Source organism: Ranitomeya imitator, chromosome 9 (genome assembly GCF_032444005.1).
Source record: "Ranitomeya imitator isolate aRanImi1 chromosome 9, aRanImi1.pri, whole genome shotgun sequence".
Classification (NCBI taxonomy): domain Eukaryota; kingdom Metazoa; phylum Chordata; class Amphibia; order Anura; family Dendrobatidae; genus Ranitomeya; species Ranitomeya imitator.
In genome coordinates, this window is record NC_091290.1 from 30686572 (window position 1) to 30706184 (window position 19613).

The window sequence follows — 19613 nt, forward strand, 5'->3', positions numbered from 1 at the left end:
TGCATGATTTACAGCTGATCGACAGCTTGAATACATGTGGGGATTCCCTAGCAACCAGGCAACCCCCACATATACTCAGGCTGGCTAGCAGCTGTAAATCATGCAGCTACGTCAGCAAAAACTAAATCTCCGAGCAGTCACAAATACTCGAAGACCACCCGAGCAACGAGTATACTTGCTCATCAATACTCAGCATGTCAATTCTGCAGCATGTCAATTTTTTTTTTTGAGTTTTTGAGGCATTTTATTCACCCGTAGGAATCAATGAGAAAGTGCAAAAATGCTGTAAAAAAAAAAAAAAGAAAAAAACACAGCAAACAGGTTTAGCAGTGTTTTTGCAGCATTTTTGGCGAATAAAACCGCATTTATGAAATATGTACTGTAGGCAAATCACACAATCTGCATGGAAAAAAAAAACGGTACAACAATGCAGTGAAAACACGATGAAAATGCAGCAAAAAAAGCGCAGAACTTTTACTGCCAAGGGAGTAGGTATTGGCTGCTGAAAAATGCTGTGTGTGCACATAGCCTTATTTGTAGCTCCAAAATTCATGAGATTTGTTGCAGAGATGCTACGTATTTGTTGCGTTGTAGAGGGTGAAAATCAGCAGTGTAAATTTAATTTGGACCTCAAATTAAAGTAGAATTATAATGTCACATTTGCAGCAGAAGTAAATTTTCCACTGTGGATTTTCTTTGCAGGGTGCGGTTGAGAGTTTGTAAAATGGCAACCGCAATGCTGGGACTGTAAAATGCAGTGGATTTTTCCTGATGGAAAATCTGCGCACAAGGATGTCCTCCGATATTAAAGGGAACCTGTCACCTGAATTTGGCGGGACTGGTTTTGGGTCATATGGGCGGAGTTTTTGGATGTTTGATTCACCCTTTCCTTACCTGCTGGCTGCATGCTGGCCGCAATATTAGAGTGAAGTTCATTCTCTGTCTTCCGTAGTACACACCTGCGCAAGGCAATCTTGCCTTGCGCAGGCGTGTACTACGGAGGACAGAGAATTAATTTCAATCCAATATTGCGGCCAGCATGCAGCCAGCGGGTAAGGAAAGGGTGAATCAAACACCCAAAAACTCCACCCAAATGACCCAAAACCAGTCCCGCCAAATTCAGGTGACAGGTTCCCTTTAAGGAAAATGGACCAGAAGAGCTGCAAAGCGTTGCGACCTGTGAACTTTCCTGACATGACTTGTATACCCCGTACAATAGCTATCCTGTAGTATCTTAGAACACTGGGTTATGTCCTTCCTCTGTTATTCCTACTGTAAATATATAAATAAAAGGGCATTCCGCTTTTGAATAGTGCTCCCATGTACAGTCTTCTCTAGGGGCGAGCGCATTCATTCCTCCCTCTCAGATTGTGCCAATCACAGCTTGAGACTGTTAGACTGCTCCATCAGCTGCTGAGCTGTGATTGGCAGCATCTGGGAGGGAGGGGTCATAGCACACGCCTCCAAGGAAGACTCTGAAGAAACGCCCAGTTGATCGGCAAGCAGAGATTTCACATACTGTGCTTCAAAAAGCAAACAAATGTGAATATCTCTACAATGGAGCGACGCAGCACAAAATGGAAAAGAGCTACAGAAACAGAGAAGCTCAGGGATTTTTTACAAGGTATTTAAGTCAATTATTTTGAGCAAGCAACAGTTCCTCTTTAAATAATACAGCTCAGAAGTAGGTAAGTAATATAAAAATGATGTAGCAGCGCTGTCTGCAGGGTTCTGATGTCTGCGATATTAATAATCCCACTACTAATCTGATTTATTAAGTCTCCGTCTGGGGGAATGATAACAAATGTGACATTCATGGGCAATGCAAACTCAGCGCTTTCTAGAGATGTGAGGGATTGTTCAGGCAACCGTTCAATCTGCTTCTGACACACGTGGAGAAGTCGTCCCTAACTTGGAATCCTCCGCAGATCTTTTATTTTAATACAGTAATTGAGCATTTTCCTTTGCATTTTTTACACCATGCGCTTTATATAAATGTGTGATCCATTACCTGTCAGATTGAACTGTATGCTCCGGTACAGGTAGTGCTGCAGCTAAGTCTGTTCTTTCCATGATCTGGGACCACGGAACCTATAAATATGGCTCCATACAACGAAGGCTGGCAGCTCACTGCTGTCTGTACATTTAGATTAGCCAAGAAAATAATTAAGAATATTCCTTGACTTCATGTTATTTCACCAGAGCTAAATAACAATCCCTGCAAATAAGACAGAACTTTTGTCACTCAAAGTTATTTTAATCCAATGATTCCTTTACATTGCTTTCACCTGAAACTAGGGTTCCCTCTTGTGGGCAACCTAGGAATTTCCGCACAGTCTTTTGTGTTTTATGCAATGCTGGAGTTAAAGGGAACCCGTCACCAGGTATTTGCCCTATAAAGTATGGCCACCACCATTAGGGCCTTTTTTTTACAGTATATTGGAATGCTGTCCCAATCCAATCTGCGGATCCCAAAAAGACCTTTTATTAAACTCACAGATGGGGAGGTCCGATGGGTGTTTTTGGCCTTGATCCGACACATCCTCTCTTTTTGCAATTGCCGTCCTCCCCAGCTTCATGTGGATGATGTGTCCTACGTCATCCACACTGTGCCCTCTATCGAGCTTCTGCACAGACGCACTTCTCTCTACCCTGCCAATGGTAGAGCACAGTACTGTTTAAACCTGGACCCTATTCAGATGAATGGGGGGACCAAGCATCCGTTGTTTGCAACGGTGTCATCTGCATGACAGTGCGGCAAACATGGGCTCTGATCAGAGGTATCAGAGAGCTGCGGTTCAAAAGCTGTCAAATGACAGCGTGAGCCAGCAGCTGTGACCGGCGGTAGAAAGGTTACAGCTGGTCAAAGATGTTGGATGATGAGAGAGTCCTGCTCCCATCAGCCTGCACCTGCTGTCACTGATAACAGCAAGAGCAGACACCACTGATGAGAGTATTCATCAGCCAGCGCCTGTGCTATAAATATATTTTTTTGAAAAATTACATGAGATCTTTTTCATTTTTGATAACCAGCGCAGGAAAAACTGATAGCTGCGGGCTGCAACCCTCAGCTGTCAGCTTTGTCATTGCTGTTTATCAAGAATAGAGGGGTCCCGCGTCATTTTAAAACAAAAATTATTTCGATAAATGCTATCATTATCAGCGATAGCAGGCGTAGGCTGAAGGGAGTAGTACTCTCTCATAAGCTGACACCTGTGGCTGGAGGTAACTTTTTTACCGCTGGTCACAGCTGCTGGCTCATGCTGTCACCTGACAGTGTGGGAATTGCAGCTTTCTGACTCGCGGTAATGATCTTACCACCGATTAGATCACCGGTGTTTCTGGAGCTGCTTCTCTTGTAGGATGTTAGATCCTATTCTTTATTCATCTGTGTGCTGTTAGGCAAAGTTGTCAGTGATTCCCCTCCATGGGTGAAAAGCCCCCACACATGAATGATCTCAGGACGGTTTACTGTTGACTCGGGACTCATGGCATCTCTCACTATTTCTTCTCTGGACAATCATTCTCCAAGATATCCGAAACAGTCCAAGGGGATTTATCAGTGAAAATAACTTTGCGATAAGCACAGGAATTGGACTGTAGAGGATGGGGGTACAGTTATTTCTCTGACGAATAAACATGTGAATAAAAGATATAAAAATACAAAAGCGGCAAACTTTGTGAAAAAGAAAATTTGTGTCAGTTTCGAAACTTTTGGCCGCAACTGTACTTTAAAAAAGAATGTTACTTATTTTACTTGCACGTGATACATTCGGTATTGTAATCAGACAAGTTCAAGCAAGAAAGATGCACGCCCCCGAAAAACTATATATGAAAGACACATTGAATTGATTTGTCCGGAGCAAAGACTTATGAATGGGGTTTTCAGGGAGTTTGCAAAACTTGGCCAAAAGTAGGGAATGCTGAAAAAAAAAAGAAATAACCTGTTGAAATTCTCACCACACCTGTGTTCCTGCGGTGATGATGTTCCGACTATCATTCATATGACCACTGCAGCCAATCATTAGCATCAGCAGTCATTTAGCATACATGCAAACATTACCAATGCAAACAGTCAAGTGAATAATGTACAGTTGCTTCAGGACTGGCAGGGACAAGTGGACTCAATTAGTTAATAATGACTATATATTTTTTTACTTTTTACCATTCCCAAGTTTTGGAAAAAAATCTGAAAAAAAAAAATACTTTAAGGCTCCTTTCACACTAGCGTTGGAATCTCCCCGTCGCAATGCGTCGGGGAGAGATTCCGACGCTAGCGTTTGCTGCATTGCACAATGGGTGCAGCGGATGCATTTTTCCGGCGCATCCGCTGCCCCATTGTAAGGTGCGGGGAGGTGGGGGCGGAGTTCCGGCCGCGCATGCGCGGTCGGAAAAAGCGGTCCGTCAGGAGAAAAAAACGTTACATGTAGCGTTTTTTTCTCCCGACGGTCCGCAAAAGCACGACGCATCCGTTGCTCGACGGATGCGACGTGTGGCAATCCGTCGCAAATGCGTCGTCAATGCAAGTCTATGGGGAAAAAACGCATCCTGCAAGCACTTTTGCAGGATGCGTTTTTTCTGCAAAACGACGCATTGTGACGGATTGCAGAAAACGCTAGTGTGAAAGTAGCCTAAAATGCTTTAAAAGTTTGTTATCCTAAACCTAAAGAGTGCAATCTGTTGTTTGCTGAAAGATACATTAGTTTCCCTGTTTTTTTTTAGCTTTTGTGATACCAGCGGGACCATAGCCGTGTCTCCTTGACTTGTGAAAGAAGAGAGAAACCTTCTTCTTGTTGTGTGCGGGGGGAAAAGCCGACTATCATCAGTGTAAAGTTACATTATTATCAGCCGCACAAAAGCCATAGAAATGGACACAAGAGAACAGATTTCTGTACATTGTCAATGTCTTGAGTTTTATAAAAGGTTGAAAATAAATGAATTACTGTGGGTATGGGCACAATTGTGTATTTTTTTGGGTGGTCATGGGGGAAGAATGCTGTAAAAATGGGTGAAGATGATTAATCATGTAACAACTCTATGTGCATAAAGGTTCTTCAGTTTTTTATAGTATCTTATGATTGAACTTGAATTTGTAAAGATTTGTACACAAGCTTAAAACAGCCCTCTACGTTATAACCTGATACTTACTATCCTCCTCCTGCAGACCAGCTTCCATTTACTTCAGTAGGAACTGAGCTGCAGTACTGAGATTGACCACTATGAAGTGTACGGATTTGTGCTTTCTCAGCTCTATACACTGGGTACATCTTGTCCCAGCTGGAGTTGCGAACTGCTGCAAGCGCGCGTCGGGGTGTTGGATATATGCTAAGGAACCCTCGTACAACCACTGGGTGGAATATAGGATTCCTGGGCAGCTGGGTACCACAGAAAATCTGGTCTTCATGAAAGATTTTTTTGGCCTGGATTTTGAACATGTGGCAGGAAGTTTATAGTGGGGCCCGCCACTCTCCTGAGATGAGATTTTGCTTGCTGGTTTGGCTTGGCTTCCTATTAGAATTTATGTGTTACACATCTGTTCCTTGTATCCTGGGTTCCACTTCCTTCCCCTGGGTCCGCTGCCCTTTGCTGTGCTCCACGTTGGGTTTTGCATGTTGCCTGGTGTGGATCAATTACATCATATCCCTAGATCTATTTAAGGCTCATTTAGGCACACACGTGTGTCTTGGGGTTGAGACTCCTTTTGTGCATGCTGCTTTATCGTGCTTCCATCCCTGCTGGGTTCCACTTCATCTGTCCTTCAACTCCACAGATTCCTGGGTGTGCAAGTCCTCGTCGCTCACGTGCCTTCCAGCTCGTGGTCCGTGTGCCCAACCAGACCTGAAGCTTAGAGGATCCACCTCACGAGGTGAGCCTAACACTATGAAAAGAGCTAGTTGCAGCTCCTATTATACTTGATGGAAAGAGGATAAGGCGGGAAGAGCACCTCTTAATATACTGTGTGTACAGGGGAGGAGGAAGGAGAAGTAAGGAACAGAGAGAGGAAACAAAAAAGAGGGAGACACAAAAAGATGCTGCTGCAGTTTTAGTTATCTTATCCCAGTGCAGGATACACAGCTACACTGCTCAGTATTGCTATATAATGTCCTCCATGCTGCTGCTGCTTATTGTCTTTGTGCTATGGAAATAAGAACAGGAATCTATATGTGTGCTGTGTTGTGTATATGAGACATTATAGCAGCTGGTATTCACCCACTAGTTCAAATAAATTTGCAAGTGGATGGAGCCTTCAGAGAGATAAACTAGTGAAAATGCACCATGCAAAACATAGAAGAGCCAGAAATAGGGATATTCCTCATCTACACATACAGGGCAGCTTATTCTGAAAAGTTTTATGAAAGTGCCGGTACACTTGGCTCTTATCTACGCTTGGTTTCATTTTTCAGAGAGATGAAACCAAAGTGTCAAAGATTACGATATATCTCATTAAGTGTAATATGATTGTTTAGGTTCCCATTTATTTTCTTAAAGGGAATCTGCCACTTAATATGAAAGTAACATATTCTAGCGATGTGTCACTAACTTGCCCATTTGTCCATTAAAGGGGTTTTTCAATCTTGGACAACCCTTTCTGAATCCTTATGTTTCCACCCAGTAAAATAATAACACTTATACTCACTTCCGTTGCTGATGCTGCTCCAGCGGTGTCATCGCTGGCTCTCTGGGATTGCTTTACATTGTTATGTCACGCGATCACTGAGGCCAATCAATGCCGGCTTCACTCTCCTCTCCTTTGGACAAATAACGACATCTGGAGGAAGTTAGATAGCAGACACAGCTCTCACTTCCTCCGAATATTAAGAGTGAAGAAAGCATTGAATTGCCACAGGGACAGACTGAGTTAACAATTACACCGCTGGAACAGCACTAGCACCGGAGATGAGTATAAGTGTTTTTATATTACTGGGGGGGGGAATATTGGGATTCAGAAGGGGTTGTCCTAGTAGTGGACAACCCTTTATTTGTATTTATTTTTTAAAAATACACATGTAAGCGAAGGGAGCTGCAAAATATATAAAAAATAAATAAAATGCTAAAAAAAAATAATACAAAATATTTAATAACTATTTTAATTTATATTTGACATGCAGTAGTCATTGTACTGGACCACAATGTACAAGAAGCAGAATACAATATCTGCACATTATTAATAAATGTATGTACATAGGAAGCTCCGTTGACACGCATCTAAGAACGGATCAGAGGCCTGGAAGCAGAATAAAGACTCCCTGTGCTGAGCTCAGCGAAATAATTGGGGAATATAAAGCGGCCAGGAGGCCCCCACTGTGGAAAGCGGTTCTACAAGGTTCACATGGCCTATTCATCCGTGGGATTTGTTTTTCCAGAAAGCACAGTTGTCCTCCTCCCGGCCCCATCCCATCAATGTATAGCTGTATGTACAGCAATGTGGAGCGCAACAAACGGATAAAAATGTCAGAAAACACAGTCACATCCTATGATGACTAAAGCTCCTCAACATGTGGCTCCTCGGCTGTGGCGAGGCTTCAGATCCCAGCATGTCATGATAGCACAGGGCCGTCACCGCATGCTGGGAGTTGCACGTTCACCACAGCTGGAGAGCCACAGGTTGTAGATGGCGTCATAAATTATGCAACGCTTTCATTTTATTTCTTATCCGACAGTATCTCTTGTTCTAACATGAAGCGCAAGTCGCCGGCTAAGTTATAAAAACATCTTCTAGCTGTACAGTATTATCCCCATCGGATGGGCGCATTTATTAGACGATGCCAAAAAAACGGCAAAAACTGTGCTCCAAAAACTTGCAATTGTTGCACCATTTTCAAATTTTTCACTTTTTGCACAATGCTCGCCAAAAGTTGAAAAATGGCCTTCATGTGCCGTTCACTGATGTCTACTTTAAAGGGACTTTGTCACCTGAATTTGGCGGGCTATGTAAATGCCCTCTGTCCGGTCCCATGGGCGGTGTTTTCTCTCCTTTCATTCACACCTTCCTTTCCCGCTGGCCACAATATTATCTTGAATTTGATTCTGTTTCCTCCGTAGTTCACGTGTGGGCAGTGCAATCTTGCCTTGCGCACGCGCAGTATGCTTTGCCCAACTGCGGGCAAAGCCCAAAAGCATTAGTGTGCATGCGCTGCCGCACTATGTCCCGGAACACAGCTAAATACTTCCGGGACATAGTGCGGCGGCGCATGCGCACTAATGCTTTTCGGCTTTGCCCGCAATTGGGCAAAGCATACTGTGCGTGCGCAAGGCAAGATTGCTTTGCGCACGCGTGAACTACAGAGGAAACAGACTCAAATTCAAGATAATATCGAAGCCAGTGGGAAAAGAAGGGGTGAATGAAAGGAGAGAAAACATCGGCCCGGACAGAGGGCATTTACACAGCCAACCAAATTCAGGTGACAGAGTCCCTTTAAGGCAAGATATTATAAGCCTTAAGTAAGAAAATGTTCAAAATGTTGGTGCATGAGCAATTTATCAACCCATTGAAGTAAGGTGTTTAAAAATGTATTAAGATCTAAGGAGTAACTTTCTCCTTATGACATGCCAGTGTAAGAAACACAGAATATTTGTGGTCCATATCTGCACTGCCAGCATGTTTTTTATGCTTTTTTTGGTGATTTTCACCCATGGATCTGCAGTAGCCATACAATCCTGGATCAAGATTCCTGATAATTACGAGTATCAATCAGATAAAATCCCATTTTTGCGCTATTCTTTTTCCCTCAGACTTTTTGTGTATACATGTGTAAGGAGACTTGTAGGCCATGCAATGATTTCTTGGAAAATTAAATATGAAAATGCCTCTTTAGAGAGGAAGAGGACTAGAACTTTAGCACCACCTATTGGAAGTAGCAATCCTAAAAGTCAATGTTGACCCTTGCCGCAAGGCTTAAGATAAAAGCCTAACCGGAATCTGAATTTGCAGACAAATGTTTCAGGGTGTTGCTCCTCCTCAGTGCAAAGCAAGAGATCTGATTTGGCTAGGTGAGAGGCCTCTGACTGTGGTCTAAGGGGTGACATTTCTCCTTGTGTATTAAGAAGCTCAACTCTTAATGAATTTGACGCTTTTCTGGACTGCCCCTGCACCACAAAATGAAAGTTAACTACAAACCGGCAGAGATTTCAACTACAGTGTATACAGTATACGGTTTATCCTGTGGTGGCTGGCCATGCTCCTTTTTTGCTAAGCCCCACATAATTTTTATAAAAGCAATAGGGCCAGCGCAAAAAGTTGGCAAATACTCCCACTTTTTTAGACCAAAAGAAGGACAACATTTACAGGGAGTTTGTTTGTTCTCCCCATATTTGTGTGAGTTTCCTCCGGGTTCTCCAGTTTCCTTCCACACTCTAAAGACGTACTGATAGGGAATGTAGATTGTGAGCCCCATCGGGGACAGCGATGATAAAGTATGTAAAGCGCTGCAAAATATCATGGCGCTATTATAAGCATTACATAATAATAAGGCGCACAGTTCAGGCCATGTGCTCAGCCATGTCGACAGACAGAATTGTCAATCTTCTGGAGCGCACTGTCATTCTGGCGAACAAGAAGGCTGGAAGACAAGTGGAGCGGTGCGCTCCTGCTGACACAACATGAGACAATCCTCCTTATATATTTTGTGCCACTTTTCTCCAAATTTCTCCAATTTAATAATCTGCCTAATTGATGGTCAGGATTTATTTACACCTTGTGGTTATGTCATTTCATTACTTACCTTTTTTTTTGTCTGATTTTCTGACATCGCTGAAAATAGTTTTCTTTTTGGAAAACATGCCAAAAACCAAGAGATAGTTGCAACATCTTGAAACAACTCGTTCATAGGATTTTTTTGGAGCATGTATTTTTTTTTTAAGGGACCATAATGGAAACATTACAAATGGCTGGAACTTTGCTGATACAATTTATGATTGTCCAGTAGGTTGTATCGATGAATACAACCGACATATGGATGGTGATGATGATACAACCTGGCTTCAGAGACGGAAAAAATATTGGAAAAAATATTTTCATATTTTGGGTCTAAAAAAATGAATTCCTGAGAAATCCCAAATTCCTCTCTACCAAAATTAGGGATTTTTGTGTACTCACCGTAAAATCCTTTTCTCTGAGCCATTCATTGGGGGACACAGACCATGGGGACAAAGGAACCCAGGTCCCCTATAGGCCAGCCAGCAGTAGAAAACTCATTTCTGGACCTTTCGCACCATTCCGGACTGGCCCATTTCTTCCTCCACATCAAGGCCATGTCCTTACCGGTTGGATAAAGACAGAGCGAGACAGATTTTCTATCTGGTGGTCCGTAGGATTTTAATCGATGGGGACCTGGGATCCTTTGTCCCCATGGTCTGTGTCCCCCCAATGAATGGCTCAGAGAAAAGGATTTTACGGTGAGTACACAAAAATCCCTAGTATAGAAATGTGTAAGAAATGCCGTCTGTTCTGCGCAATGGTAACCTTACCAATCTGATCCCTTCAGAAATAATGATCAAGGCTGCGAACAAATACAAAGAAATTGTCGATGCAACGAGTAGTGACAAGAGGCGGATTAGCTAGTTTTTTTTAGACTTGTCTCTTTACTGAGGGGCTATTTATATATGACCCCTTGGCAGCTCTTTCTGCCACGCAACAGTAGTTTGATGGCTTTTCTCCATAATGAAGGCACATATTCTCTAGCGGAGGTCCATTGCGGAAGACTGATGTTAGTTGTATGATATCATGCAGATAATGCATCTTTGTTAGCAACGTTTTCTTCTACACCATGTCACATATGATCAATTAGAAACACATGACTCCAATTTCACATAGTTAGGGAATAAAAGGATAAAGTGTAGACCACCCAATCTGCCATCTATATATTGTACCCTACGGACAGTCTGCAAAAAAATGGAAACACATATTTGCATCTAATGGATGGCACTGCAAGCAAATAAAGTGATTAATGTGGCACCGGCTCAGCTTGATGACACCTCTCTGAATTATCTTCTATATAGAGAGACGTAATGTGAACTGTGAATGTAATTTAGACTGGAAAGTGCTGAATCCGGCAGAGATAACCTGCATATCTAGTTTCATGTTGTAATGACAAAATATATAGAAAGACAACGTGTTGTTTTTTTTCATTTACGTGCGCCTTTCCCATTTACTAAGCAGAATAAAAGGCTGCACTAAGAGCAAACGCTACCATTGATGCTGAGATGAGCGCCTTGCTAATGGACTGGAGCGGATGCAACTTATTCATTTTTTTTTTTAACCATTCATGTTTATTGGATTTCCATAAAAAAAAAAATACAGAAGTGGAATAATTATACATATACAGCACAAATCATATAAGAGCAGGAAAGGGTATGGCCGGTTACAACAGCCGGTTACCATTGATGCCAAGATGAGCACCTTGCCAATAGACTGGAGGCAGGGCCGGCTCCAGGTTTTTGAAGGCCCTGGGCGAAAGAGTCTCAGTGGGCCCCCCCCTTTAACACATACCACGATTCATGATCGCATATAACACAGCCATGTAGTATATAACACAGCCCATGCCGTATGTAACACAGCCACGTAGCATATAACACAGCCATGTAGTATATAACAGACCACGTAGCATATAACACAGCCACATAGTATATAGCACAGCCCATGTAGCATATAGCACAGCCCACATAGCATATAACAGCCCATATAGTATATAGCACAGCCACATATTATGTAACACAGCCCATGTAGTATATAACACGGCCCACGTAGTATATAGAACAGCCATGTTTTATATAGCACAGCCCTCATAGCACATAACAGCCCATGTAGTATATAACACGGCCCATGTATATATAGAACAGCCATGTAGTATATAGCACAGCCCACATAGCATATAACAGCCCATACAGTATATAGTACAGCCACATAGTATATAACACGGCCCACGTAGAATATAGAACAGCCATGTAGTATATAGCACAGCCCACGTAGCATATAACAGCCCATATAGTATATAGCACAGCCATGTAGTATATAGCACAGACATGTAGTATACAGCACAGCCCCCCTCCCCCCAAAGAATGGCCCCATAGTCCAGTACTCACTGTTACAGTTACAAAAAAAAAAAACACTCCTCACCTCTCAACGTGCCCACATTGCTCCCTGCTTCGGTCTTGGTGGCTGCCGCTGCACTGCCTGACGCACAACGAGTGAGCGATGACGTCATCGCGCACCCGCAGTGGCAGTGTCAGAGGCAGAGTGGGTAATGATGGGAGAGGGAGCGTCAGGTGATGCTCTCCTCCATCATTTGCTTTGAACTTTACCGGCAGACGCCGGTATAGTTCAATGCGGCGGCGGGGGAGTTGGCGCTGGCGACAGGCGGGCCCCCCTGCCTCACAGAGGCCCCATAGCAGCTGCGTGATGTGCCGCTAGCTGAGGGCCCCTGGTGGAACGGGGACCCTAGGCAGCTGCCTGCCCCTAACGCCGGCCCTGAATAGGCCTCCCTGTCTCGCCAGGGCCCCGGCACTTGCCCGAGTACGCCGGGTGCTGACGCCGGCACTGACTAGAGGGGATGCAATTTATAAATTATTTTTTTTAGCCATTCATATTTACTGGCTTTATATTAAAAAATAAAATACAGAAGAGGAATAATTATACATATACTGCACAAATCATATAAAAGCAGGAAAGGGTATGGCCGGTTAAAACAGCCGGTTACTATTGATGTCAAGATGAGCACCCTGCTATTAGACTGGAGGGGATGCAACTTACTAATTATTTTTTTTAACCATCCATATTTATTGGCTTTAGATACAAAAAAATACAACACTGAAGAATGATTATATATACAGTATACAGCACAAAGCGTATAAGAGCAGGAAAGGGTATAGCCGGTTACCAAGATGAGCACCTTGCAAATAGACTGGAGCGGATGCAACTGATTAATTATTTTTTTTAACTATTCATATTTATTGGCTTTACATACACAAAAAATAAAATACTAAAGAGGAATGATTATATATATACAGCACAAAGCATATAAGAGCAGGAAAGGGTATGGCCTGTTACAACAGCCGGTTATCATTGATGCCAAGATGAGCACCCTGCTATTAGACTGGAGGGGATGCAACTTATTAATTATTTTTTTACCCATTCATATTTATTGGCTTTACATTAAAATATAAAATACAGAAGATGAATAATTATAGATATACAGCACAAATCATGTAAGAGCAGGAAAGAGTATGGCCGGTTACAACAGCTGGTTGCCATTGATGCCAAGACGAGCACCTTGCTAATAGACTGGAAGACTGGAGGGGATGCAACTCATTAATTATTTTTTTAACCACTCATATTTATTGGCATTACATAAAAAAATACAGAAGATGAATAATTATACATATACAGCGCAAATCATATAAGAGCAGGAAAAGGTATGGCCGGTTACAACAGTCAGGATTTACTCTCCAATATGGAGATTTCTTTCCAAGTTAGAAAAGAAGGAGAAAAAAATAAAACAGGGAAGGATAGTAATGAAATGTAGAAAGACAGGGCATAGCGCTAGTATAAATGAATCCTGATCGCTAGCAGCCAGTGCCATAGCTCTCCCGGGAACCCTCCAAACGAGATTCCTGGATCAATAGGAATGCAGACTGAATAATATAACGGACACCCTTGGCGCAGCAGATGAAAACATGGTTATTTCTACAGACACATCCAGATTTTAATCAGTTCAAAAGTAGGATGTGTTTTCTTGTGAATAAAAATGTATACCACGCGTTTCGCACCTAATAAAATCCTGACAATAGCTTGTTGGTCTTCAGGGGTTTGGTGGTGCCATTTCTACTTTGTCATCGGGTAATAAGTAAACTTGGAGTCTTACTGATGCTCTTCGCTTGTTGATATTTATTCTGAGAAATCATATTTATCAAGTTCTGTGATTTATATCTATTTGAGCTTTTTACCCAATTATTATCGCCTGTGTTGGACCAGTAATAGCTAAGGTTTATTACATTTACTCGAGGTAAGGGATAAAATATTTGGCCAGTCAGATTATATGTTTTGCCATTCAGACCCTATCATTAATTTTTATATATATAGGAGTGTGTTGTCACTGCACATATATTTAACAAAACATTATCATTATTAAGCCATTAAAGGGAACCTGTCACGTTGTACGTCCAGTCCGACCTGTGGACAGCACAGTATAGAGGAGGGGAAGTTGAGCAGAATGATGTATAGGTTCATAGAAACATATCATAATCCTCTATAAAGTCAAATGTACCTTCATTCCACAGCATATAGAACCTACAGAATACAAATAGAAGCCATAGGATCCAAAATCTCGAGCAGATACCAAATTTTATTGAAATACACAATTACATCAATAAAAGTGGTGAACCTAGCAAGGTCACCACAACATGTACAGGAAAGCAGTAATGGACTCAAGACAAAAGCACAAGATAAACTGTGCACCCTGAAAACAATACGCTATGTATATGAAGTCTATATACTGTATCTAATGTGCCTATAGATAGAGCACAGAATGTTATATAGTGTAAATCATTAAGTAAATAGCCTATGGATGAAATAACTGGATATCAAAAATATATTATATGGATAAATCAGCCATCTAGACATAGGAATATTTGCATATAGAGGGAGGAATAAATTTATGACTGTAATGGTCTCCAAAAACCTATGTATATAACCTCAAAGCCATCAGTGTGACACAGATGATAACCAAGTAAAATACTTGTAACTAAGAACAAGAATGAATTCTCACCGCCACACAATAAGAGAAAAAAGAATGGATCTACCTGTGGCAATACATTTTTGTCTCCCAAATCATAACAATATGGACATGAAATTACTTGTGTTAAAAGGTAGCTTCAAATCTCAGAGAGACAGAAGAGTCTGGGAATATAAACTGATGATGACCTTTGACACTCTCACTGCAGGAATGAATGTGTCGCATGGATTTATGTCTTTTTACATCAACTAAGGAACTTGCCCCTCAGACTATGAGGGGTCATCACAACAGAACCAGACCCCAATAAAACAATCCTTATCTAAGAACTGGCCCAATATTTATGAACATAACTGTTTATCACTCATGGTAATTCTGCTTCATGTCACCTGTCTTATCCATGGTTTTTCCCTTTTTTTCTGTGTTATGTTGTGCATAAATATGTGATTCTTCAGAATTTGTTTTAGTTTTTTGCCTGATGAAGAGACCTGTGTAGTCTCGAAAGCTTGCAATTTGTTACCATCTTTTCAGTTAGCCATTAAAAGGTATCAACCACTGAAAGCTCTCAATTCTAAATATTTTACTTGTAACTAATAAATTAATGGTTACCTGTGGCCATGGTTTGAGGGAAGGAGTGCTGCACACCTCGACGCGCGTTTCACTGCCTACATGCGGTTTCGGCAGGAGGAAAAGAGCTTGTGTTTTACTGTGTTTTATAGCATGGTTGATTGTAAATTGCCTACTGTGTGTGGTGGTGTGTTACCACGTTTCTGCGTCATCGAGGGGACAGCGCTCACTATGGGCGGTACGTGACCCGTCCATTTACGCTATTTGAGCACTGCTCCACAATAATGAGACAGTGCATGCGTGGCGAAAGCTCCCAGACAACACTGTACAATGGTGATTATATTAATTGATACTATGATAAATATATAAGGAGTGTAGCGTTACAGCCATACATTAATTGCAGCATATATGTAATCTAACTAAAGCGCCATCTACATGCTTCAAATATACACAGACGAATATGCGCTCAATGAATAATCACAATGTAATGGCAGTAAACGCCCAATTCAAAGACATGCTATATTATAGATAGAGGAATGCACAACAATAGTGTACTAAGTTGTTACAAATAAAGAACACATAGGCTACAAGCTTTAGAAGTGTCCCAAATATGGGACAAATGTAAACATAGATAGGAATAAAGTGACAAATGCAATTAAATAGATGCCACAATTACAACTAAAGGATTATAATTATTATTATTATTATTCATTTTTATAGCGCCATTTATTTCATGGCGCTTTACATGTGAAAAATGGGGCATACATAGACAAGTACAATCAACATGAGCAATACAATGCACACACAAGAACAGAAGGAGTGAGGACCCTGCCCGCTAGGGCTCACAGTCTACAGGGGATGGGTGAGGATACACTAGGAGAGGGTAAAGCTGGTCATGCAGCGGTTCAGTAGCCTGAGGATCACTGCAGGTTGTAGGCTTGTCGGAAGAGGTCGGTCTTTAGGTTCCTTTTGAAAGTTTCCGTGGTAGGCAAAAGTCTGATGTGTTGTGGTAGAGGGTTCCAGAATATGGAGGAAGCATGGGAGAAGTCTTGTATGCAGTTGTGGGAAGAAGAGAAAAGAGGGGAGTAGAAAAGGAGATCTTGAGAGGATTGAAGGTTGCTTATAGGTAAGTAACGGGCGACTCTGTCACAGATGTATGGAGGAGACAGGTTGTGGATGGTTTTGTATGTCATAGTTAGGGTTTTGAACTGGAGCCTCTGGACAATAGGAAGCCAGTGAAGGGCTTGGCAGAGAGGAGAGGCTGGGGAATGGCGGGGAGACAGGTTGATTCGTCGGGCAGCAGAGTTTAGGATAGATTGGAGTGGTGCAAGATTGATAGAGGGGAGGCCATAGAGCGGGAGGTTGCAATAGTCAAGGCGGGAGATGATGAGGGCGTGCACAAGCGTTTTTGCGGTTTCTTGGTCAAGGAATATACGGATCCAGGAAATGTTTTTGAGTTGGAGTCAGCAGGAGGAGGCAAGGGCTTAGAAATGTGGCTTGAAAGAGAGGGCAGAGTGAGGATCACTCCGAGGCATTGAGCATGTAGGACTGGGGAAAGTGAGCAGCCATTGACATTGATGGATAGGTCTGGTGGAGGGGTAGAGTGAGATGGGGGAAAGATGATAAATTCTGTTCAGTTTTAGAAAGCGAGTAGAACAGAAAGATTAAATAGTGGACAGACATTGTGGGATTTTGATCAGTAAAAAGGTGATGTCAGGTCCAGAGAGGTAGATCTGCATGTCATCGGTGGAGAGATGATACTGCAGACCGTGGGATTGTATGAGCTGTCCCAGGCCAAAGGTGTAGATGGAGAAGAGCAGGGGTCCTAGAACTGAGCTTTGGGGAACACCGACAGACAGGGGGCGAGGTGAGGAGGTGGTGTGATAGAGGGAGACACTGAATGTCTGGTCTGTTAGATATGATGAGATTCAGGACAGGGCCAAATCTGTGATGCCAAGAGATGACTGAATCTGTAGCAAGAGAGAATGGTCCACAGTGTCAAAGGCAGAAGACAGGTCCAGGAGGAGGAGGACAGAGTAGTGTCGCTTGCTTATGGCGGTTAGCAGGTCATTGGTCACTTTAGTTAGGGTAGTTTCAGTTGAGTGATGCTGTTGGAAGCCAGATTGTAACCAGTCAAAGAGGGAGCAGGAGGAGAGGTGGGAGGACAGTTCAAAATGTACATGCTTTTCCAGTAGTTTTGAGGCATAAGGGAGAAGTGATATCGGGCGATAGCTAGACACAGAGGATGGGTCAAGAGAGGGCATTTTGAGGATGGGTGTGATTGAGGCATGTTTGAGGGATGAGGGGAAGACACCAGTTGCAAGTAAAAGGTTGAAGAGATGTGTTAGGGTTGGGGGATGAAGACTGTGGCGAGGTTAGGGATGAGGTGGGACGGGAGCGGGTCAAGCGTGCAAGTGGTGAGATGAGATCTTGACAGCAGGGTGGAGAGTTGAGATTCTGTCATGGCAGAGAAGCTAGGGCTGAGCAGATAAGAGGAGGGGCATTGGGGGCTGCTGGCCAAAGCTTTCTCTGATTGTATCGATCTTCTTAAAGAAAGAGGCAAAGTCTTCAGCAGAGATGAGAGGAGAAGGGGGAGGTTCTGGGGGACGGATGAGGGACTGCTTGTATGCAATAAAGTGCTCGGCAGAAGGGGATCTCTTCCATCTCCGCTCAGCAACCCTGGAAGCCCATCTCAGTTCTTTGGTCAGACTGGTCTGCCAGGGCTGCCTGTTGATTGTACGAGATTTGCTGTGCGTAAAGGGGGTGACCGAATCAAGTGCTGCTGTTATTGTTGTGTTGTATAAAGTGGCAGCAGCATCTTTGTCATGTAAGGAAGCTATGTCTGTAAGAGGGAGAAGGGACTCAGAGAGTGATTGTAAATTGAGGAGTTTGAGATTTCTGCGAGAGTGGAGGAGTTTGTGGAGTGGGGGTTGCACACTAGGAGAGGAGAGGGAAGAAAATGTCAGTAGGTTGTGGTCAGATAGGAGGAGGGGTGAGTTAGTGAGATTAGAAAGGGAACAGAGGCGGGTGAAGATAAGGTCCAGTGTGTGACCATCTTTGTGAGTGGCCGCAGAGAACCACTGAATTTGGCCAAAGGAGGCAGTCAGTGATAAAAGTTTAGAGGCAGCTGATGTGGAAGTGTCAATGGGGATATTGAAGTCACCCATGATGATAGTGGGAATGTCAGCAGAAAGGTAATGAAGTAGCCAGGTGGTGAAGTGGTTGAGAAAGGTGGAGATGGCTAGCCCAGGCGGGTGGTAGATGACAGCAAGCTGGAGGTTGGAGGGGGAGTAGATGCAGACAGAGTGCATCTCAAATTAAGGAAGAGTAGCAGAGGGTGGTAGGGGAATTAGGGCAAAAGAGCAGGTATCAGACAGTAGCAAGCCAACTCCTCCACCACGTTTGTTGCTGGGGCGAGGGGTTTGAGAGAGATGGAATCTGCCATAAAAAAGTGCAGCTGGAGAGGCTGAGTCAGAGGGAATGAGCCAGGATTCAGTGATGCCAAGCAAGGAGAGTTTGCTGGTGATAAAGAGGTCATGGATATACGATAGGTCATGTGTGTCTGGAGAAAAAGGATTGTATGTGGAGGAACAGTTCTGAGGAGAAGGTTAGATGGCTGGGGAATATGGAGGGATAAATGAGTAGTTCTTTACTAGGTGGAAGGATTGCAGGAGATTGTAAGAAGTAAAGTAGTATGGGAGTGAAAGTGAAAAGAAGCAGAAGCATTGAAGTGGTTTTCTGTTCCATTACCCTTCTGTCAATTACAGTCCAATCCAAGTCTAATTCAAAGTATTGTAATTAGAAATCTGTAATTTGAAAGATACATGGACCAGACTAAAGTCAGGATCAGACTCCTGGGTCTGAATATATCCCCAGCTAAGGGCAATCAGGTGTGAATGAGTAGGTGGGTAAGTATGGCGAGACCAGATGTTTGGAGTTAAGCAAAGGTCATAAAGAGAGGGAGGGGTTGGAGTTACCAAAGATATGCCAGAATCACATAATAAGAGAAATGAAACAGGTCATGAAAACAAGATGATAGGTAAGAAAGCATACCAGAAAAAGATTGTATGCACTGCACATAGACACTCAGATGCCAGGGAAAGCTGAGTAGATATAAAACATACCAGAAAAAGATTATATGCGCTGCACATAGACACTCAGATGCCAGGGAAAGCTGAGTAGATATAAAGCATACCTGTGGAAAGAGGAAACAAATTGATCAGATTATACAGATGGTGATAATAATACAGCAGTAATATCCATCACAGTGACCCTAAAAAATAATGAGAGAGAGAGAAAAGCAAAAAAGTATACAAAAAA

At 42.7% G+C, this 19613-nt stretch overlaps 1 long non-coding RNA gene across 3 annotated transcripts in view; it reads left to right on the forward strand.

Annotated features, from left to right (window-relative positions):
• Positions 1-19613, forward strand: part of LOC138649625 (uncharacterized) — a 32354-nt gene that overhangs the window by 7978 nt on the left and 4763 nt on the right. For all 3 annotated transcript variants that reach the window (XR_011315334.1, XR_011315335.1, XR_011315333.1), the window contains one exon: positions 5771-5866. This is a non-coding gene — a long non-coding RNA (uncharacterized lncRNA). The remainder of the gene's footprint in view (positions 1-5770; positions 5867-19613) is intronic.